Source organism: Corythoichthys intestinalis, chromosome 4, assembly GCF_030265065.1.
Source record: "Corythoichthys intestinalis isolate RoL2023-P3 chromosome 4, ASM3026506v1, whole genome shotgun sequence".
Taxonomy (NCBI): Eukaryota; Metazoa; Chordata; class Actinopteri; order Syngnathiformes; family Syngnathidae; genus Corythoichthys; species Corythoichthys intestinalis.
Window position 1 is genome coordinate 64,088,435 of NC_080398.1, and position 25,328 is coordinate 64,113,762.

The window sequence follows — 25,328 nt, forward strand, 5'->3', positions numbered from 1 at the left end:
TCCTAGAACGAAATTTTCAAATGTAACTACTAGAATGTGATACAATACACTATTGGGTGAAGTTTAGTTGACTTCTGCGCAGCGGTTTGGGAGTTAACATCAAAATTACATTTCTCGGCCATATCGCATAGATCTCACTGTGAAAAGGCTTAAATGGCTTTTTTGACCTAAGTTTAATAATTGCGCTCAAACCAAATGTCCTAGAACGAAATTTTCAAATGTAACTACTAGAATGTGATACAATACACTATTGGGTGAAGTTTAGTTGACTTCTGCGCAGCGGTTTGGGAGTTAACATCAAAATTACATTTCTCGGCCATATCATATAGATCTCACTGTGAAAAGGCTTAAATGACTTTTTTAATTAAGTTTGATGATTGCGTTCAAACAAAATGTCCTAGAACAAAATTTTCAAATGTAACTACTAGATTGTGATACAATACACTATTGGGTGAAGTTTGGTTGACTTCTGCGCAGCGGTTTGGGAGTTAACATCAAAATTACATTTCTCGGCCATATCGCATAGATCTCACTGTGAAAAGGCTTAAATGGCTTTTTTGACCTAAGTTTGAGGATTTCGCTCAAATCAAATGTCCTAGAACCAAATTTCCACATGTAACTACTAGATTGTGATACAATACACTAATGGGTGAAGTTTGGTTTACTTCTGCGCAGCGGTTTGGGAGTTAACATCAAAATTACATTTCTCGGCCATATCGCATAGATCTCACTGTGAAAAGGCTTAAATGGCTTTTTTGACCTAAGTTTAATAATTGCGCTCAAACCAAATGTCCTAGAACGAAATTTTCAAATGTAACTACTAGAATGTGATACAATACACTATTGGGTGAAGTTTGGCTGACTTCTGCGCAGCGGTTTGGGAGTTAACATCAAAATTACATTTCCTGGCCATATCGCATAGATCTCACTGTGAAAAGGCTTAAATGGCTTTTTTGACCTAAGTTTGAGGATTGCGCTCAAATCAAATGTCCTAGAACCAAATTTCCACATGCAACTACTAGATTGTGATACAATACACTAATGGGTGAAGTTTGGTTGACTTCTGCGCAGCGGTTTGGGAGTTAACATCAAAATTACATTTCTCGGCCATATCGCATAGATCTCACTGTGAAAAGGCTTAAATGACTTTTTTAATTAAGTTTAATGATTGCGCTCAAACCAAATGTCCTAGAACGAAATTTTCAAATGTAACTACTAGAATGTGATACAATACACTATTGGGTGAAGTTTAGTTGACTTCTGCGCAGCGGTTTGGGAGTTAACATCAAAATTACATTTCTCGGCCATATCGCATAGATCTCACTGTGAAAAGGCTTAAATGGCTTTTTTGACCTAAGTTTAATGATTGCGCTCAAACCAAATGTCATAGAACGAAATTTTCAAATGTAACTACTAGATTGTGATACAATACACTATTGGGTGAAGTTTGGTTGACTTCTGCGCAGCGGTTTGGGAGTTAACATCAAAATTACATTTCTCGGCCATATCGCATAGATCTCACTGTGAAAAGGCTTAAATGACTTTTTTAATTAAGTTTAATGATTGCGCTCAAACCAAATGTTCTAGAACGAAATTTTCAAATGTAACTACTAGAATGTGATACAATACACTATTGGGTGAAGTTTGGTTTACTTCTGCGCAGCGGTTTGGGAGTTAACATCAAAATTACATTTCTCGGCCATATCGCATAGATCTCACTGTGAAAAGGCTTAAATGGCTTTTTTGACCTAAGTTTAATAATTGCGCTCAAACCAAATGTCCTAGAACGAAATTTTCAAATGTAACTACTAGAATGTGATACAATACACTATTGGGTGAAGTTTGGCTGACTTCTGCGCAGCGGTTTGGGAGTTAACATCAAAATTACATTTCCTGGCCATATCGCATAGATCTCACTGTGAAAAGGCTTAAATGGCTTTTTTGACCTAAGTTTGAGGATTGCGCTCAAATCAAATGTCCTAGAACCAAATTTCCACATGCAACTACTAGATTGTGATACAATACACTAATGGGTGAAGTTTGGTTGACTTCTGCGCAGCGGTTTGAGAGTTAACATCAAAATTACATTTCTCGGCCATATCGCATAGATCTCACTGTGAAAAGGCTTAAATGACTTTTTTAATTAAGTTTGATGATTGCGTTCAAACAAAATGTCCTAGAACAAAATTTTCAAATGTAACTACTAGATTGTGATACAATACACTATTGGGTGAAGTTTGGTTGACTTCTGCGCAGCGGTTTGGGAGTCAACATCAAAATTACATTTCTCGGCCATATCGCATAGATCTCACTGTGAAAAGGCTTAAATGGCTTTTTTGACCTAAGTTTGAGGATTGCGCTCAAATCAAATGTCCTAGAACCAAATTTCCACATGTAACTACTAGATTGTGATACAATACACTAATGGGTGAAGTTTGGTTTACTTCTGCGCAGCGGTTTGGGAGTTAACATCAAAATTACATTTCTCGGCCATATCGCATAGATCTCACTGTGAAAAGGCTTAAATGGCTTTTTTGACCTAAGTTTGAGGATTGCGCTCAAATCAAATGTCCTAGAACCAAATTTCCACATGTAACTACTAGATTGTGATACAATACACTATTGGGTGAAGTTTGGTTTACTTCTGCGCAGCGGTTTGGGAGTTAACATCAAAATTACATTTCTCGGCCATATCGCATAGATCTCACTGTGAAAAGGCTTAAATGGCTTTTTTGACCTAAGTTTAATGATTGCGCTCAAACCAAATGTCCTAGAACGAAATTTTCAAATGTAACTACTAGAATGTGATACAATACACTATTGGGTGAAGTTTGGTTGACTTCTGCGCAGCGGTTTGGGAGTTAACATCAAAATTACATTTCTCGGCCATATCGCATAGATCTCACTGTGAAAAGGCTTAAATGGCTTTTTTGACCTAAGTTTGAGGATTGCGCTCAAACAAAATGTCCTAGAACAAAATTTTCAAATGTAACTACTAGATTGTGATACAATACACTATTGGGTGAAGTTTGGTTGACTTCTGCGCAGCGGTTTGGGAGTTAACATCAAAATTACATTTCTCGGCCATATCGCATAGATCTCACTGTGAAAAGGCTTAAATGACTTTTTTAATTAAGTTTGATGATTGTGTTCAAACAAAATGTCCTAGAACAAAATTTTCAAATGTAACTACTAGATTGTGATACAATACACTATTGGGTGAAGTTTGGTTGACTTCTGCGCAGCGGTTTGGGAGTTAACATCAAAATTACATTTCTCGGCCATATCGCATAGATCTCACTGTGAAAAGGCTTAAATGGCTTTTTTGACCTAAGTTTGAGTATTGCGCTCAAATCAAATGTCCTAGAACCAAATTTCCACATGTAACTACTAGATTGTGATACAATACACTAATGGGTGAAGTTTGGTTTACTTCTGCGCAGCGGTTTGGGAGTTAACATCAAAATTACATTTCTCGGCCATATCGCATAGATCTCACTGTGAAAAGGCTTAAATGGCTTTTTTGACCTAAGTTTAATAATTGCGCTCAAACCAAATGTCCTAGAACGAAATTTTCAAATGTAACTACTAGAATGTGATACAATACACTATTGGGTGAAGTTTAGTTGACTTCTGCGCAGCGGTTTGGGAGTTAACATCAAAATTACATTTCTCGGCCATATCATATAGATCTCACTGTGAAAAGGGTTAAATGACTTTTTTAATTAAGTTTGATGATTGCGTTCAAACAAAATGTCCTAGAACAAAATTTTCAAATGTAACTACTAGATTGTGATACAATACACTATTGGGTGAAGTTTGGTTGACTTCTGCGCAGCGGTTTGGGAGTTAACATCAAAATTACATTTCTCGGCCATATCGCATAGATCTCACTGTGAAAAGGCTTAAATGGCTTTTTTGACCTAAGTTTGAGGATTTCGCTCAAATCAAATGTCCTAGAACCAAATTTCCACATGTAACTACTAGATTGTGATACAATACACTAATGGGTGAAGTTTGGTTTACTTCTGCGCAGCGGTTTGGGAGTTAACATCAAAATTACATTTCTCGGCCATATCGCATAGATCTCAATGTGAAAAGGCTTAAATGGCTTTTTTGACCTAAGTTTAATAATTGCGCTCAAACCAAATGTCCTAGAACGAAATTTTCAAATGTAACTACTAGAATGTGATACAATACACTATTGGGTGAAGTTTGGCTGACTTCTGCGCAGCGGTTTGGGAGTTAACATCAAAATTACATTTCCTGGCCATATCGCATAGATCTCACTGTGAAAAGGCTTAAATGGCTTTTTTGACCTAAGTTTGAGGATTGCGCTCAAATCAAATGTCCTAGAACCAAATTTCCACATGCAACTACTAGATTGTGATACAATACACTAATGGGTGAAGTTTGGTTGACTTCTGCGCAGCGGTTTGGGAGTTAACATCAAAATTACATTTCTCGGCCATATCGCATAGATCTCACTGTGAAAAGGCTTAAATGACTTTTTTAATTAAGTTTAATGATTGCGCTCAAACCAAATGTCCTAGAACGAAATTTTCAAATGTAACTACTAGAATGTGACACAATACACTATTGGGTGAAGTTTAGTTGACTTCTGCGCAGCGGTTTGGGAGTTAACATCAAAATTACATTTCTCGGCCATATCGCATAGATCTCACTGTGAAAAGGCTTAAATGGCTTTTTTGACCTAAGTTTAATAATTGCGCTCAAACCAAATGTCCTAGAACGAAATTTTCAAATGTAACTACTAGAATGTGATACAATACACTATTGGGTGAAGTTTAGTTGACTTCTGCGCAGCGGTTTGGGAGTTAACATCAAAATTACATTTCTCGGCCATATCATATAGATCTCACTGTGAAAAGGCTTAAATGACTTTTTTAATTAAGTTTGATGATTGCGTTCAAACAAAATGTCCTAGAACAAAATTTTCAAATGTAACTACTAGATTGTGATACAATACACTATTGGGTGAAGTTTGGTTGACTTCTGCGCAGCGGTTTGGGAGTTAACATCAAAATTACATTTCTCGGCCATATCGCATAGATCTCACTGTGAAAAGGCTTAAATGGCTTTTTTGACCTAAGTTTGAGGATTTCGCTCAAATCAAATGTCCTAGAACCAAATTTCCACATGTAACTACTAGATTGTGATACAATACACTAATGGGTGAAGTTTGGTTTACTTCTGCGCAGCGGTTTGGGAGTTAACATCAAAATTACATTTCTCGGCCATATCGCATAGATCTCACTGTGAAAAGGCTTAAATGGCTTTTTTGACCTAAGTTTAATAATTGCGCTCAAACCAAATGTCCTAGAACGAAATTTTCAAATGTAACTACTAGAATGTGATACAATACACTATTGGGTGAAGTTTGGCTGACTTCTGCGCAGCGGTTTGGGAGTTAACATCAAAATTACATTTCCTGGCCATATCGCATAGATCTCACTGTGAAAAGGCTTAAATGGCTTTTTTGACCTAAGTTTGAGGATTGCGCTCAAATCAAATGTCCTAGAACCAAATTTCCACATGCAACTACTAGATTGTGATACAATACACTAATGGGTGAAGTTTGGTTGACTTCTGCGCAGCGGTTTGGGAGTTAACATCAAAATTACATTTCTCGGCCATATCGCATAGATCTCACTGTGAAAAGGCTTAAATGACTTTTTTAATTAAGTTTAATGATTGCGCTCAAACCAAATGTCCTAGAACGAAATTTTCAAATGTAACTACTAGAATGTGATACAATACACTATTGGGTGAAGTTTAGTTGACTTCTGCGCAGCGGTTTGGGAGTTAACATCAAAATTACATTTCTCGGCCATATCGCATAGATCTCACTGTGAAAAGGCTTAAATGGCTTTTTTGACCTAAGTTTAATGATTGCGCTCAAACCAAATGTCATAGAACGAAATTTTCAAATGTAACTACTAGATTGTGATACAATACACTATTGGGTGAAGTTTGGTTGACTTCTGCGCAGCGGTTTGGGAGTTAACATCAAAATTACATTTCTCGGCCATATCGCATAGATCTCACTGTGAAAAGGCTTAAATGACTTTTTTAATTAAGTTTAATGATTGCGCTCAAACCAAATGTTCTAGAACGAAATTTTCAAATGTAACTACTAGAATGTGATACAATACACTATTGGGTGAAGTTTGGTTGACTTCTGCGCAGCGGTTTGGGAGTTAACATCAAAATTACATTTCTCGGCCATATCGCATAGATCTCACTGTGAAAAGGCTTAAATGACTTTTTTAATTAAGTTTGATGATTGCGTTCAAACAAAATGTCCTAGAACAAAATTTTCAAATGTAACTACTAGATTGTGATACAATACACTATTGGGTGAAGTTTGGTTGACTTCTGCGCAGCGGTTTGGGAGTTAACATCAAAATTACATTTCTCGGCCATATCGCATAGATCTCACTGTGAAAAGGCTTAAATGGCTTTTTTGACCTAAGTTTAATGATTGCGCTCAAATCAAATGTCCTAGAACCAAATTTCCACATGTAACTACTAGATTGTGATACAATACACTAATGGGTGAAGTTTGGTTTACTTCTGCGCAGCGGTTTGGGAGTTAACATCAAAATTACATTTCTCGGCCATATCGCATAGATCTCACTGTGAAAAGGCTTAAATGGCTTTTTTGACCTAAGTTTAATAATTGCGCTCAAACCAAATGTCCTAGAACGAAATTTCCACATGTAACTACTAGATTGTGATACAATACACTGTTGGGTGAAGTTTGGTTTACTTCTGCGCAGCGGTTTGGGAGTTAACATCAAAATTACATTTCTCGGCCATATCGCATAGATCTCACTGTGAAAAGGCTTAAATGGCTTTTTTGACCTAAGTTTGAGGATTTCGCTCAAATCAAATGTCCTAGAACCAAATTTCCACATGTAACTACTAGATTGTGATACAATACACTAATGGGTGAAGTTTGGTTTACTTCTGCGCAGCGGTTTGGGAGTTAACATCAAAATTACATTTCTCGGCCATATCGCATAGATCTCACTGTGAAAAGGCTTAAATGGCTTTTTTGACCTAAGTTTAATAATTGCGCTCAAACCAAATGTCCTAGAACGAAATTTTCAAATGTAACTACTAGAATGTGATACAATACACTATTGGGTGAAGTTTGGCTGACTTCTGCGCAGCGGTTTGGGAGTTAACATCAAAATTACATTTCCTGGCCATATCGCATAGATCTCACTGTGAAAAGGCTTAAATGGCTTTTTTGACCTAAGTTTGAGGATTGCGCTCAAATCAAATGTCCTAGAACCAAATTTCCACATGCAACTACTAGATTGTGATACAATACACTAATGGGTGAAGTTTGGTTGACTTCTGCGCAGCGGTTTGGGAGTTAACATCAAAATTACATTTCTCGGCCATATCGCATAGATCTCACTGTGAAAAGGCTTAAATGACTTTTTTAATTAAGTTTAATGATTGCGCTCAAACCAAATGTCCTAGAACGAAATTTTCAAATGTAACTACTAGAATGTGATACAATACACTATTGGGTGAAGTTTAGTTGACTTCTGCGCAGCGGTTTGGGAGTTAACATCAAAATTACATTTCTCGGCCATATCGCATAGATCTCACTGTGAAAAGGCTTAAATGGCTTTTTTGACCTAAGTTTAATGATTGCGCTCAAACCAAATGTCATAGAACGAAATTTTCAAATGTAACTACTAGATTGTGATACAATACACTATTGGGTGAAGTTTGGTTGACTTCTGCGCAGCGGTTTGGGAGTTAACATCAAAATTACATTTCTCGGCCATATCGCATAGATCTCACTGTGAAAAGGCTTAAATGACTTTTTTAATTAAGTTTAATGATTGCGCTCAAACCAAATGTTCTAGAACGAAATTTTCAAATGTAACTACTAGAATGTGATACAATACACTATTGGGTGAAGTTTGGTTGACTTCTGCGCAGCGGTTTGGGAGTTAACATCAAAATTACATTTCTCGGCCATATCGCATAGATCTCACTGTGAAAAGGCTTAAATGACTTTTTTAATTAAGTTTGATGATTGCGTTCAAACAAAATGTCCTAGAACAAAATTTTCAAATGTAACTACTAGATTGTGATACAATACACTATTGGGTGAAGTTTGGTTGACTTCTGCGCAGCGGTTTGGGAGTTAACATCAAAATTACATTTCTCGGCCATATCGCATAGATCTCACTGTGAAAAGGCTTAAATGGCTTTTTTGACCTAAGTTTAATGATTGCGCTCAAATCAAATGTCCTAGAACCAAATTTCCACATGTAACTACTAGATTGTGATACAATACACTAATGGGTGAAGTTTGGTTTACTTCTGCGCAGCGGTTTGGGAGTTAACATCAAAATTACATTTCTCGGCCATATCGCATAGATCTCACTGTGAAAAGGCTTAAATGGCTTTTTTGACCTAAGTTTAATAATTGCGCTCAAACCAAATGTCCTAGAACGAAATTTTCAAATGTAACTACTAGAATGTGATACAATACACTATTGGGTGAAGTTTGGCTGACTTCTGCGCAGCGGTTTGGGAGTTAACATCAAAATTACATTTCCTGGCCATATCGCATAGATCTCACTGTGAAAAGGCTTAAATGGCTTTTTTGACCTAAGTTTGAGGATTGCGCTCAAATCAAATGTCCTAGAACCAAATTTCCACATGCAACTACTAGATTGTGATACAATACACTAATGGGTGAAGTTTGGTTGACTTCTGCGCAGCGGTTTGGGAGTTAACATCAAAATTACATTTCTCGGCCATATCGCATAGATCTCACTGTGAAAAGGCTTAAATGACTTTTTTAATTAAGTTTAATGATTGCGCTCAAACCAAATGTCCTAGAACGAAATTTTCAAATGTAACTACTAGAATGTGATACAATACACTATTGGGTGAAGTTTAGTTGACTTCTGCGCAGCGGTTTGGGAGTTAACATCAAAATTACATTTCTCGGCCATATCGCATAGATCTCACTGTGAAAAGGCTTAAATGGCTTTTTTGACCTAAGTTTAATGATTGCGCTCAAACCAAATGTCCTAGAACGAAATTTTCAAATGTAACTACTAGAATGTGATACAATACACTATTGGGTGAAGTTTGGTTGACTTCTGCGCAGCGGTTTGGGAGTTAACATCAAAATTACATTTCTCGGCCATATCGCATAGATCTCACTGTGAAAAGGCTTAAATGACTTTTTTAATTAAGTTTGATGATTTCGTTCAAACAAAATGTCCTAGAACAAAGTTTTCAAATGTAACTACTTGATTGTGATACAATACACTATTGGGTGAAGTTTGGTTGACTTCTGCGCAGCGGTTTGGGAGTTAACATCAAAATTACATTTCTCGGCCATATCGCATAGATCTCACTGTGAAAAGGCTTAAATGACTCTTTTAATTAAGTTTAATGATTGCGCTCAAACCAAATGTCCTAGAACGAAATTTTCAAATGTAACTACTAGAATGTGATACAATACACTATTGGGTGAAGTTTAGTTGACTTCTGCGCAGCGGTTTGGGAGTTAACATCAAAATTACATTTCTCGGCCATATCGCATAGATCTCACTGTAAAAAGGCTTAAATGGCTTTTTTGACCTAAGTTTAATGATTGCGCTCAAACCAAATGTTCTAGAACGAAATTTTCAAATGTAACTACTAGAATGTGATACAATACACTATTGGGTGAAGTTTGGTTGACTTCTGCGCAGCGGTTTGGGAGTTAACATCAAAATTACATTTCTCGGCCATATCGCATAGATCTCACTGTGAAAAGGCTTAAATGACTTTTTTAATTAAGTTTGATGATTGCGTTCAAACAAAATGTCCTAGAACAAAATTTTCAAATGTAACTACTAGATTGTGATACAATACACTATTGGGTGAAGTTTGGTTGACTTCTGCGCAGCGGTTTGGGAGTTAACATCAAAATTACATTTCTCGGCCATATCGCATAGATCTCACTGTGAAAAGGCTTAAATGGCTTTTTTGACCTAAGTTTGAGGATTGCGCTCAAATCAAATGTCCTAGAACCAAATTTCCACATGTAACTACTAGATTGTGATACAATACACTAATGGGTGAAGTTTGGTTTACTTCTGCGCAGCGGTTTGGGAGTTAACATCAAAATTACATTTCTCGGCCATATCGCATAGATCTCACTGTGAAAAGGCTTAAATGGCTTTTTTGACCTAAGTTTGAGGATTGCGCTCAAATCAAATGTCCTAGAACCAAATTTCCACATGTAACTACTAGATTGTGATACAATACACTGTTGGGTGAAGTTTGGTTTACTTCTGCGCAGCGGTTTGGGAGTTAACATCAAAATTACATTTCTCGGCCATATCGCATAGATCTCACTGTGAAAAGGCTTAAATGGCTTTTTTGACCTAAGTTTAATGATTGCGCTCAAACCAAATGTCCTAGAACGAAATTTTCAAATGTAACTACTAGAATGTGATACAATACACTATTGGGTGAAGTTTGGTTGACTTCTGCGCAGAGGTTTGGGAGTTAACATCAAAATTACATTTCTCGGCCATATCGCATAGATCTCACTGTGAAAAGGCTTAAATGGCTTTTTTGACCTAAGTTTGAGGATTGCGCTCAAACAAAATGTCCTAGAACAAAATTTTCAAATGTAACTACTAGATTGTGATACAATACACTATTGGGTGAAGTTTGGTTGACTTCTGCGCAGCGGTTTGGGAGTTAACATCAAAATTACATTTCTCGGCCATATCGCATAGATCTCACTGTGAAAAGGCTTAAATGGCTTTTTTGACCTAAGTTTAATAATTGCGCTCAAACCAAATGTCCTAGAACGAAATTTTCAAATGTAACTACTAGAATGTGATCCAATACACTATTGGGTGAAGTTTGGCTGACTTCTGCGCAGCGGTTTGGGAGTTAACATCAAAATTACATTTCCTGGCCATATCGCATAGATCTCACTGTGAAAAGGCTTAAATGGCTTTTTTGACCTAAGTTTGAGGATTGCGCTCAAATCAAATGTCCTAGAACCAAATTTCCACATGCAACTACTAGATTGTGATACAATACACTAATGGGTGAAGTTTGGTTGACTTCTGCGCAGCGGTTTGGGAGTTAACATCAAAATTACATTTCTCGGCCATATCGCATAGATCTCACTGTGAAAAGGCTTAAATGACTTTTTTAATTAAGTTTAATGATTGCGCTCAAACCAAATGTCCTAGAACGAAATTTTCAAATGTAACTACTAGAATGTGATACAATACACAATTGGGTGAAGTTTAGTTGACTTCTGCGCAGCGGTTTGGGAGTTAACATCAAAATTACATTTCTCGGCCATATCGCATAGATCTCACTGTGAAAAGGCTTAAATGGCTTTTTTGACCTAAGTTTAATGATTGCGCTCAAACCAAATGTCATAGAACGAAATTTTCAAATGTAACTACTAGATTGTGATACAATACACTATTGGGTGAAGTTTGGTTGACTTCTGCGCAGCGGTTTGGGAGTTAACATCAAAATTACATTTCTCGGCCATATCGCATAGATCTCACTGTGAAAAGGCTTAAATGACTTTTTTAATTAAGTTTAATGATTGCGCTCAAACCAAATGTTCTAGAACGAAATTTTCAAATGTAACTACTAGAATGTGATACAATACACTATTGGGTGAAGTTTGGTTGACTTCTGCGCAGCGGTTTGGGAGTTAACATCAAAATTACATTTCTCGGCCATATCGCATAGATCTCACTGTGAAAAGGCTTAAATGACTTTTTTAATTAAGTTTGATGATTGCGTTCAAACAAAATGTCCTAGAACAAAATTTTCAAATGTAACTACTAGATTGTGATACAATACACTATTGGGTGAAGTTTGGTTGACTTCTGCGCAGCGGTTTGGGAGTTAACATCAAAATTACATTTCTCGGCCATATCGCATAGATCTCACTGTGAAAAGGCTTAAATGGCTTTTTTGACCTAAGTTTAATGATTGCGCTCAAATCAAATGTCCTAGAACCAAATTTCCACATGTAACTACTAGATTGTGATACAATACACTAATGGGTGAAGTTTGGTTTACTTCTGCGCAGCGGTTTGGGAGTTAACATCAAAATTACATTTCTCGGCCATATCGCATAGATCTCACTGTGAAAAGGCTTAAATGGCTTTTTTGACCTAAGTTTAATAATTGCGCTCAAACCAAATGTCCTAGAACGAAATTTTCAAATGTAACTACTAGAATGTGATACAATACACTATTGGGTGAAGTTTGGCTGACTTCTGCGCAGCGGTTTGGGAGTTAACATCAAAATTACATTTCCTGGCCATATCGCATAGATCTCACTGTGAAAAGGCTTAAATGGCTTTTTTGACCTAAGTTTGAGGATTGCGCTCAAATCAAATGTCCTAGAACCAAATTTCCACATGCAACTACTAGATTGTGATACAATACACTAATGGGTGAAGTTTGGTTGACTTCTGCGCAGCGGTTTGGGAGTTAACATCAAAATTACATTTCTCGGCCATATCGCATAGATCTCACTGTGAAAAGGCTTAAATGACTTTTTTAATTAAGTTTAATGATTGCGCTCAAACCAAATGTCCTAGAACGAAATTTTCAAATGTAACTACTAGAATGTGATACAATACACTATTGGGTGAAGTTTAGTTGACTTCTGCGCAGCGGTTTGGGAGTTAACATCAAAATTACATTTCTCGGCCATATCGCATAGATCTCACTGTGAAAAGGCTTAAATGGCTTTTTTGACCTAAGTTTAATGATTGCGCTCAAACCAAATGTCCTAGAACGAAATTTTCAAATGTAACTACTAGAATGTGATACAATACACTATTGGGTGAAGTTTGGTTGACTTCTGCGCAGCGGTTTGGGAGTTAACATCAAAATTACATTTCTCGGCCATATCGCATAGATCTCACTGTGAAAAGGCTTAAATGACTTTTTTAATTAAGTTTGATGATTTCGTTCAAACAAAATGTCCTAGAACAAAGTTTTCAAATGTAACTACTTGATTGTGATACAATACACTATTGGGTGAAGTTTGGTTGACTTCTGCGCAGCGGTTTGGGAGTTAACATCAAAATTACATTTCTCGGCCATATCGCATAGATCTCACTGTGAAAAGGCTTAAATGACTCTTTTAATTAAGTTTAATGATTGCGCTCAAACCAAATGTCCTAGAACGAAATTTTCAAATGTAACTACTAGAATGTGATACAATACACTATTGGGTGAAGTTTAGTTGACTTCTGCGCAGCGGTTTGGGAGTTAACATCAAAATTACATTTCTCGGCCATATCGCATAGATCTCACTGTAAAAAGGCTTAAATGGCTTTTTTGACCTAAGTTTAATGATTGCGCTCAAACCAAATGTTCTAGAACGAAATTTTCAAATGTAACTACTAGAATGTGATACAATACACTATTGGGTGAAGTTTGGTTGACTTCTGCGCAGCGGTTTGGGAGTTAACATCAAAATTACATTTCTCGGCCATATCGCATAGATCTCACTGTGAAAAGGCTTAAATGACTTTTTTAATTAAGTTTGATGATTGCGTTCAAACAAAATGTCCTAGAACAAAATTTTCAAATGTAACTACTAGATTGTGATACAATACACTATTGGGTGAAGTTTGGTTGACTTCTGCGCAGCGGTTTGGGAGTTAACATCAAAATTACATTTCTCGGCCATATCGCATAGATCTCACTGTGAAAAGGCTTAAATGGCTTTTTTGACCTAAGTTTGAGGATTGCGCTCAAATCAAATGTCCTAGAACCAAATTTCCACATGTAACTACTAGATTGTGATACAATACACTAATGGGTGAAGTTTGGTTTACTTCTGCGCAGCGGTTTGGGAGTTAACATCAAAATTACATTTCTCGGCCATATCGCATAGATCTCACTGTGAAAAGGCTTAAATGGCTTTTTTGACCTAAGTTTGAGGATTGCGCTCAAATCAAATGTCCTAGAACCAAATTTCCACATGTAACTACTAGATTGTGATACAATACACTATTGGGTGAAGTTTGGCTGACTTCTGCGCAGCGGTTTGGGAGTTAACATCAAAATTACATTTCCTGGCCATATCGCATAGATCTCACTGTGAAAAGGCTTAAATGGCTTTTTTGACCTAAGTTTGAGGATTGCGCTCAAATCAAATGTCCTAGAACCAAATTTCCACATGCAACTACTAGATTGTGATACAATACACTAATGGGTGAAGTTTGGTTGACTTCTGCGCAGCGGTTTGGGAGTTAACATCAAAATTACATTTCTCGGCCATATCGCATAGATCTCACTGTGAAAAGGCTTAAATGACTTTTTTAATTAAGTTTAATGATTGCGCTCAAACCAAATGTCCTAGAACGAAATTTTCAAATGTAACTACTAGAATGTGATACAATACACTATTGGGTGAAGTTTAGTTGACTTCTGCGCAGCGGTTTGGGAGTTAACATCAAAATTACATTTCTCGGCCATATCGCATAGATCTCACTGTGAAAAGGCTTAAATGGCTTTTTTGACCTAAGTTTAATGATTGCGCTCAAACCAAATGTCATAGAACGAAATTTTCAAATGTAACTACTAGATTGTGATACAATACAATATTGGGTGAAGTTTGGTTGACTTCTGCGCAGCGGTTTGGGAGTTAACATCAAAATTACATTTCTCGGCCATATCGCATAGATCTCACTGTGAAAAGGCTTAAATGACTTTTTTAATTAAGTTTAATGATTGCGCTCAAACCAAATGTCCTAGAACGAAATTTTCAAATGTAACTACTAGAATGTGATACAATACACTATTGGGTGAAGTTTGGTTGACTTCTGCGCAGCGGTTTGGGAGTTAACATCAAAATTACATTTCTCGGCCATATCGCATAGATCTCACTGTGAAAAGGCTTAAATGACTTTTTTAATTAAGTTTGATGATTGCGTTCAAACAAAATGTCCTAGAACAAAGTTTTCAAATGTAACTACTAGATTGTGATACAATACACTATTGGGTGAAGTTTGGTTGACTTCTGCGCAGCGGTTTGGGAGTTAACATCAAAATTACATTTCTCGGCCATATCGCATAGATCTCACTGTGAAAAGGCTTAAATGACTTTTTTAATTAAGTTTGATGATTGCGTTCAAACAAAATGTCCTAGAACAAAATTTTCAAATGTAACTACTAGATTGTGATACAATACACTATTGGGTGAAGTTTGGTTGACTTCTGCGCAGCGGTTTGGGAGTTAACATCAAAATTACATTTCTCGGCCATATCGCATAGATCTCACTATGAAAAGGCTTAAATGACTTTTTTAATTAAGTTTGATGATTGCGTTCAAACAAAATGTCCTAGAACGAAATTTTCAAATGTAACTACTAGAATGTGATACAATACACTATTGGGTGAAGTTTAGTTGACTTCTGCGCAGCGGTTTGGGAGTTAACATCAAAATTACATTTCTCGGCCATATCGCATAGATCTCACTGTGAAAAGGCTTAAATGGCTTTTTTGACCTAAGTTTAATGATTGCGCTCAAACCAAATGTCATAGAACGAAATTTTCAAATGTAACTACTAGATTGTGATACAATACACTATTGGGTGAAGTTTGGTTGACTTCTGCGCAGCGGTTTGGGAGTTAACATCAAAATTACATTTCTCGGCCATATCGCATAGATCTCACTGTGAAAAGGCTTAAATGACTTTTTTAATTAAGTTTAATGATTGCGCTCAAACCAAATGTTCTAGAACGAAATTTTCAAATGTAACTACTAGAATGTGATACAATACACTATTGGGTGAAGTTTGGTTGACTTCTGCGCAGCGGTTTGGGAGTTAACATCAAAATTACATTTCTCGGCCATATCGCATAGATCTCACTGTGAAAAGGCTTAAATGACTTTTTTAATTAAGTTTGATGATTGCGTTCAAACAAAATGTCCTAGAACAAAATTTTCAAATGTAACTACTAGATTGTGATACAATACACTATTGGGTGAAGTTTGGTTGACTTCTGCGCAGCGGTTTGGGAGTTAACATCAAAATTACATTTCTCGGCCATATCGCATAGATCTCACTGTGAAAAGGCTTAAATGGCTTTTTTGACCTAAGTTTAATGATTGCGCTCAAATCAAATGTCCTAGAACCAAATTTCCACATGTAACTACTAGATTGTGATACAATACACTAATGGGTGAAGTTTGGTTTACTTCTGCGCAGCGGTTTGGGAGTTAACATCAAAATTACATTTCTCGGCCATATCGCATAGATCTCACTGTGAAAAGGCTTAAATGGCTTTTTTGACCTAAGTTTAATAATTGCGCTCAAACCAAATGTCCTAGAACGAAATTTTCAAATGTAACTACTAGAATGTGATACAATACACTATTGGGTGAAGTTTGGCTGACTTCTGCGCAGCGGTTTGGGAGTTAACATCAAAATTACATTTCCTGGCCATATCGCATAGATCTCACTGTGAAAAGGCTTAAATGACTTTTTTGACCTAAGTTTGAGGATTGCGCTCAAATCAAATGTCCTAGAACCAAATTTCCACATGCAACTACTAGATTGTGATACAATACACTAATGGGTGAAGTTTGGTTGACTTCTGCGCAGCGGTTTGGGAGTTAACATCAAAATTACATTTCTCGGCCATATCGCATAGATCTCACTGTGAAAAGGCTTAAATGACTTTTTTAATTAAGTTTAATGATTGCGCTCAAACCAAATGTCCTAGAACGAAATTTTCAAATGTAACTACTAGAATGTGATACAATACACTATTGGGTGAAGTTTAGTTGACTTCTGCGCAGCGGTTTGGGAGTTAACATCAAAATTACATTTCTCGGCCATATCGCATTGATCTCACTGTGAAAAGGCTTAAATGGCTTTTTTGACCTAAGTTTAATGATTGCGCTCAAACCAAATGTCCTAGAACGAAATTTTCAAATGTAACTACTAGAATGTGATACAATACACTATTGGGTGAAGTTTGGTTGACTTCTGCGCAGCGGTTTGGGAGTTAACATCAAAATTACATTTCTCGGCCATATCGCATAGATCTCACTGTGAAAAGGCTTAAATGACTTTTTTAATTAAGTTTGATGATTTCGTTCAAACAAAATGTCCTAGAACAAAGTTTTCAAATGTAACTACTTGATTGTGATACAATACACTATTGGGTGAAGTTTGGTTGACTTCTGCGCAGCGGTTTGGGAGTTAACATCAAAATTACATTTCTCGGCCATATCGCATAGATCTCACTGTGAAAAGGCTTAAATGACTCTTTTAATTAAGTTTAATGATTGCGCTCAAACCAAATGTTCTAGAACGAAATTTTCAAATGTAACTACTAGAATGTGATACAATACACTATTGGGTGAAGTTTGGTTGACTTCTGCGCAGCGGTTTGGGAGTTAACATCAAAATTACATTTCTCGGCCATATCGCATAGATCTCACTGTGAAAAGGCTTAAATGACTTTTTTAATTAAGTTTGATGATTGCGTTCAAACAAAATGTCCTAGAACAAAATTTTCAAATGTAACTACTAGATTGTGATACAATACACTATTGGGTGAAGTTTGGTTGACTTCTGCGCAGCGGTTTGGGAGTTAACATCAAAATTACATTTCTCGGCCATATCGCATAGATCTCACTGTGAAAAGGCTTAAATGGCTTTTTTGACCTAAGTTTAATGATTGCGCTCAAATCAATGTCCTAGAACCAAATTTCCACATGTAACTACTAGATTGTGATACAATACACTAATGGGTGAAGTTTGGTTTACTTCTGCGCAGCGGTTTGGGAGTTAACATCAAAATTACATTTCTCGGCCATATCGCATAGATCTCACTGTGAAAAGGCTTAAATGGCTTTTTTGACCTAAGTTTAATAATTGCGCTCAAACCAAATGTCCTAGAACGAAATTTTCAAATGTAACTACTAGAATGTGATACAATACACTATTGGGTGAAGTTTGGCTGACTTCTGCGCAGCGGTTTGGGAGTTAACATCAAAATTACATTTCCTGGCCATATCGCATAGATCTCACTGTGAAAAGGCTTAAATGGCTTTTTTGACCTAAGTTTGAGGATTGCGCTCAAATCAAATGTCCTAGAACCAAATTTCCACATGCAACTACTAGATTGTGATACAATACACTAATGGGTGAAGTTTGGTTGACTTCTGCGCAGCGGTTTGGGAGTTAACATCAAAATTACATTTCTCGGCCATATCGCATAGATCTCACTGTGAAAAGGCTTAAATGACTTTTTTAATTAAGTTTAATGATTGCGCTCAAACCAAATGTCCTAGAACGAAATTTTCAAATGTAACTACTAGAATGTGATACAATACACTATTGGGTGAAGTTTAGTTGACTTCTGCGCAGCGGTTTGGGAGTTAACATCAAAATTACATTTCTCGGCCATATCGCATAGATCTCACTGTGAAAAGGCTTAAATGGCTTTTTTGACCTAAGTTTAATGATTGCGCTCAAACCAAATGTCCTAGAACGAAATTTTCAAATGTAACTACTAGAATGTGATACAATACACTATTGGGTGAAGTTTGGTTGACTTCTGCGCAGCGGTTTGGGAGTTAACATCAAAATTACATTTCTCGGCCATATCGCATAGATCTCACTGTGAAAAGGCTTAAATGACTTTTTTAATTAAGTTTGATGATTTCGTTCAAACAAAATGTCCTAGAACAAAGTTTTCAAATGTAACTACTTGATTGTGATACAATACACTATTGGGTGAAGTTTGGTTGACTTCTGCGCAGCGGTTTGGGAGTTAACATCAAAATTACATTTCTCGGCCATATCGCATAGATCTCACTGTGAAAAGGCTTAAATGACTCTTTTAATTAAGTTTAATGATTGCGCTCAAACCAAATGTCCTAGAACGAAATTTTCAAATGTAACTACTAGAATGTGATACAATACACTATTGGGTGAAGTTTAGTTGACTTCTGCGCAGCGGTTTGGGAGTTAACATCAAAATTACATTTCTCGGCCATATCGCATAGATCTCACTGTAAAACGGCTTAAATGGCTTTTTTGACCTAAGTTTAATGATTGCGCTCAAACCAAATGTTCTAGAACGAAATTTTCAAATGTAACTACTAGAATGTGATACAATACACTATTGGGTGAAGTTTGGTTGACTTCTGCGCAGCGGTTTGGGAGTTAACATCAAAATTACATTTCTCGGCCATATCGCATAGATCTCACTGTGAAAAGGCTTAAATGACTTTTTTAATTAAGTTTGATGATTGCGTTCAAACAAAATGTCCTAGAACAAAATTTTCAAATGTAACTACTAGATTGTGATACAATACACTATTGGGTGAAGTTTGGTTGACTTCTGCGCAGCGGTTTGGGAGTTAACATCAAAATTACATTTCTCGGCCATATCGCATAGATCTCACTGTGAAAAGGCTTAAATGGCTTTTTTGACCTAAGTTTGAGGATTGCGCTCAAATCAAATGTCCTAGAACCAAATTTCCACATGTAACTACTAGATTGTGATACAATACACTAATGGGTGAAGTTTGGTTTACTTCTGCGCAGCGGTTTGGGAGTTAACATCAAAATTACATTTCTCGGCCATATCGCATAGATCTCACTGTGAAAAGGCTTAAATGGCTTTTTTGACCTAAGTTTGAGGATTGCGCTCAAATCAAATGTCCTAGAACCAAATTTCCACATGTAACTACTAGATTGTGATACAATACACTATTGGGTGAAGTTTGGTTTACTTCTGCGCAGCGGTTTGGGAGTTAACATCAAAATTACATTTCTCGGCCATATCGCATAGATCTCACTGTGAAAAGGCTTAAATGGCTTTTTTGACCTAAGTTTAATGATTGCGCTCAAACCAAATGTCCTAGAACGAAATTTTCAAATGTAACTACTAGAATGTGATACAATACACTATTGGGTGAAGTTTGGTTGACTTCTGCGCAGCGGTTTGGGAGTTAACATCAAAATTACATTTCTCGGCCATATCGCATAGATCTCACTGTGAAAAGGCTTAAATGGCTTTTTTGACCTAAGTTTGAGGATTGCGCTCAAACAAAATGTCCTAGAACAAAATTTTCAAATGTAACTACTAGATTGTGATACAATACACTATTGGGTGAAGTTTGGTTGACTTCTGCGCAGCGGTTTGGGAGTTAACATCAAAATTACATTTCTCGGCCATATCGCATAGATCTCACTGTGAAAAGGCTGAAATGACTTTTTTAATTAAGTTTGATGATTGTGTTCAAACAAAATGTCCTAGAACAAAATTTTCAAATGTAACTACTAGATTGTGATACAATACACTATTGGGTGAAGTTTGGTTGACTTCTGCGCAGCGGTTTGGGAGTTAACATCAAAATTACATTTCTCGGCCATATCGCATAGATCTCACTGTGAAAAGGCTTAAATGGCTTTTTTGACCTAAGTTTGAGTATTGCGCTCAAATCAAATGTCCTAGAACCAAATTTCCACATGTAACTACTAGATTGTGATACAATACACTAATGGGTGAAGTTTGGTTTACTTCTGCGCAGCGGTTTGGGAGTTAACATCAAAATTACATTTCTCGGCCATATCGCATAGATCTCACTGTGAAAAGGCTTAAATGGCTTTTTTGACCTAAGTTTAATAATTGCGCTCAAACCAAATGTCCTAGAACGAAATTTTCAAATGTAACTACTAGAATGTGATACAATACACTATTGGGTGAAGTTTAGTTGACTTCTGCGCAGCGGTTTGGGAGTTAACATCAAAATTACATTTCTCGGCCATATCATATAGATCTCACTGTGAAAAGGCTTAAATGACTTTTTTAATTAAGTTTGATGATTGCGTTCAAACAAAATGTCCTAGAACCAAATTTCCACATGTAACTACTAGATTGTGATACAATACACTAATGGGTGAAGTTTGGTTGACTTCTGCGCAGCGGTTTGGGAGTTAACATCAAAATTACATTTCTCGGCCATATCGCATAGATCTCACTGTGAAAAGGCTTAAATGGCTTTTTTGACCTAAGTTTAATAATTGCGCTCAAACCAAATGTCCTAGAACGAAATTTTCAAATGTAACTACTAGAATGTGATACAATACACTATTGGGTGAAGTTTGGCTGACTTCTGCGCAGCGGTTTGGGAGTTAACATCAAAATTACATTTCCTGGCCATATCGCATAGATCTCACTGTGAAAAGGCTTAAATGGCTTTTTTGACCTAAGTTTGAGGATTGCGCTCAAATCAAATGTCCTAGAACCAAATTTCCACATGCAACTACTAGATTGTGATACAATACACTAATGGGTGAAGTTTGGTTGACTTCTGCGCAGCGGTTTGGGAGTTAACATCAAAATTACATTTCTCGGCCATATCGCATAGATCTCACTGTGAAAAGGCTTAAATGACTTTTTTAATTAAGTTTAATGATTGCGCTCAAACCAAATGTCCTAGAACGAAATTTTCAAATGTAACTACTAGAATGTGATACAATACACTATTGGGTGAAGTTTAGTTGACTTCTGCGCAGCGGTTTGGGAGTTAACATCAAAATTACATTTCTCGGCCATATCGCATAGATCTCACTGTGAAAAGGCTTAAATGGCTTTTTTGACATAAGTTTAAGGATTGCGCTCAAACCAAATGTCCTAGAACGAAATTTTCAAATGTAACTACTAGAATGTGATACAATACACTATTGGGTGAAGTTTGGTTGACTTCTGCGCAGCGGTTTGGGAGTTAACATCAAAATTACATTTCTCGGCCATATCGCATAGATCTCACTGTGAAAAGGCTTAAATGGCTTTTTTGACCTAAGTTTGAGGATTGCGCTCAAATCAAATGTCCTAGAACCAAATTTCCACATGTAACTACTAGATTGTGATACAATACACTAATGGGTGAAGTTTGGTTGACTTCTGCGCAGCGGTTTGGGAGTTAACATCAAAATTACATTTCTCGGCCATATCGCATAGATCTCACTGTGAAAAGGCTTAAATGGCTTTTTTGACCTAAGTTTAATGATTGCGCTCAAACCAAATGTCCTAGAACGAAATTTTCAAATGTAACTACTAGAATGTGATACAATACACTATTGGGTGAAGTTTGGTTGACTTCTGCGCAGCGGTTTGGGAGTTAACATCAAAATTACATTTCTCGGCCATATCGCATAGATCTCACTGTGAAAAGGCTTAAATGACTTTTTTAATTAAGTTTGATGATTGCGTTCAAACAAAATGTCCTAGAACAAAATTTTCAAATGTATCTACTAGATTGTGATACAATACACTATTGGGTGAAGTTTGGTTGACTTCTGCGCAGCGGTTTGGGAGTTAACATCAAAATTACATTTCTCGGCCATATCGCATAGATCTCACTATGAAAAGGCTTAAATGACTTTTTTAATTAAGTTTGATGATTGCGTTCAAACAAAATGTCCTAGAACAAAATTTTCAAATGTAACTACTAGATTGTGATACAATACACTATTGGGTGAAGTTTGGTTGACTTCTGCGCAGCGGTTTGGGAGTTAACATCAAAATTACATTTCTCGGCCATATCGCATAGATCTCACTGTGAAAAGGCTTAAATGGCTTTTTTGACCTAAGTTTAATAATTGCGCTCAAACCAAATGTCCTAGAACGAAATTTTTAAATGTAACTACTAGAATGTGATACAATACACTATTGGGTGAAGTTTAATTGACTTCTGCGCAGCGGTTTGGGAGTTAACATCAAAATTACATTTCTCGGCCATATCGCATAGATCTCACTGTGAAAAGGCTTAAATGGCTTTTTTGACCTAAGTTTAATGATTGCGCTCAAACCAAATGTCCTAGAACGAAATTTTCAAATGTAACTACTAGAATGTGATACAATACACTATTGGGTGAAGTTTGGTTGACTTCTGCGCAGCGGTTTGGGAGTTAACATCAAAATTACATTTCTCGGCCATATCGCATAGATCTCACTGTGAAAAGGCTTAAATGGCTTTTTTGACCTAAGTTTGAGGATTGCGCTCAAATCAAATGTCCTAGAACCAAATTTCCACATGTAACTACTAGATTGTGATACAATACACTTATGGGTGAAGTTTGGTTGACTTCTGCGCAGCGGTTTGGGAGTTAACATCAAAATTACATTTCTCGGCCATATCGCATAGATCTCACTGTGAAAAGGCTTAAATGACTTTTTTAATTAAGTTTGATGATTGCGCTCAAACAAAATGTCCTAGAACAAAATTTTCAAATGTAACTACTAGATTGTGATACAATACACTATTGGGTGAAGTTTGGTTGACTTCTGCGCAGCGGTTTGGGAGTTAACATCAAAATTACATTTCTCGGCCATATCGCATAGATCTCACTGTGAAAAGGCTTAAATGGCTTTTTTGACCTAAGTTTGAGGATTGCGCTCAAATCAAATGTCCTAGAACCAAATTTCCACATGTAACTACTAGATTGTGATACAATACACTAATGGGTGAAGTTTGGTTTACTTCTGCGCAGCGGTTTGGGAGTGAACATCAAAATTACATTTCTCGGCCATATCGCATAGATCTCACTGTGAAAAGGCTTAAATGACTTTTTTAATTAAGTTTAATGATTGCGCTCTAACCAAATGTCCTAGAACGAAATTTTCAAATGTAACTACTAGAATGTGATACAATACACTATTGGGTGAAGGTTAGTTGACTTCTGCGCAGCGGTTTGGGAGTTAACATCAAAATTACATTTCTCGGCCATATCGCATAGATCTCACTGTAAAAAGGCTTAAATGGCTTTTTTGACCTAAGTTTAATGATTGCGCTCAAACCAAATGTTCTAGAACGAAATTTTCAAATGTAACTACTAGAATGTGATACAATACACTATTGGGTGAAGTTTGGTTGACTTCTGCGCAGCGGTTTGGGAGTTAACATCAAAATTACATTTCTCGGCCATATCGCATAGATCTCACTGTGAAAAGGCTTAAATGACTTTTGTAATTAAGTTTGATGATTGCGTTCAAACAAAATGTCCTAGAACAAAATTTTCAAATGTAACTACTAGATTGTGATACAATACACTATTGGGTGAAGTTTGGTTGACTTCTGCGCAGCGGTTTGGGAGTTAACATCAAAATTACATTTCTCGGCCATATCGCATAGATCTCACTGTGAAAAGGCTTAAATGGCTTTTTTGACCTAAGTTTGAGGATTGCGCTCAAATCAAATGTCCTAGAACCAAATTTCCACATGTAACTACTAGATTGTGATACAATACACTAATGGGTGAAGTTTGGTTTACTTCTGCGCAGCGGTTTGGGAGTTAACATCAAAATTACATTTCTCGGCCATATCGCATAGATCTCACTGTGAAAAGGCTTAAATGGCTTTTTTGACCTAAGTTTGAGGATTGCGCTCAAATCAAATGTCCTAGAACCAAATTTCCACATGTAACTACTAGATTGTGATACAATACACTATTGGGTGAAGTTTGGTTTACTTCTGCGCAGCGGTTTGGGAGTTAACATCAAAATTACATTTCTCGGCCATATCGCATAGATCTCACTGTGAAAAGGCTTAAATGGCTTTTTTGACCTAAGTTTAATGATTGCGCTCAAACCAAATGTCCTAGAACGAAATTTTCAAATGTAACTACTAGAATGTGATACAATACACTATTGGGTGAAGTTTGGTTGACTTCTGCGCAGCGGTTTGGGAGTTAACATCAAAATTACATTTCTCGGCCATATCGCATAGATCTCACTGTGAAAAGGCTTAAATGGCTTTTTTGACCTAAGTTTGAGGATTACGCTCAAATCAAATGTCCTAGAACCAAATTTCCACATGTAACTACTAGATTGTGATACAATACACTTATGGGTGAAGTTTGGTTGACTTCTGCGCAGCGGTTTGGGAGTTAACATCAAAATTACATTTCTCGGCCATATCGCATAGATCTCACTGTGAAAAGGCTTAAATGACTTTTTTAATTAAGTTTGATGATTGCGCTCAAACAAAATGTCCTAGAACAAAATTTTCAAATGTAACTACTAGATTGTGATACAATACACTATTGGGTGAAGTTTGGTTGACTTCTGCGCAGCGGTTTGGGAGTTAACATCAAAATTACATTTCTCGGCCATATCGCATAGATCTCACTGTGAAAAGGCTTAAATGGCTTTTTTGACCTAAGTTTGAGGATTGCGCTCAAATCAAATGTCCTAGAACCAAATTTCCACATGTAACTACTAGA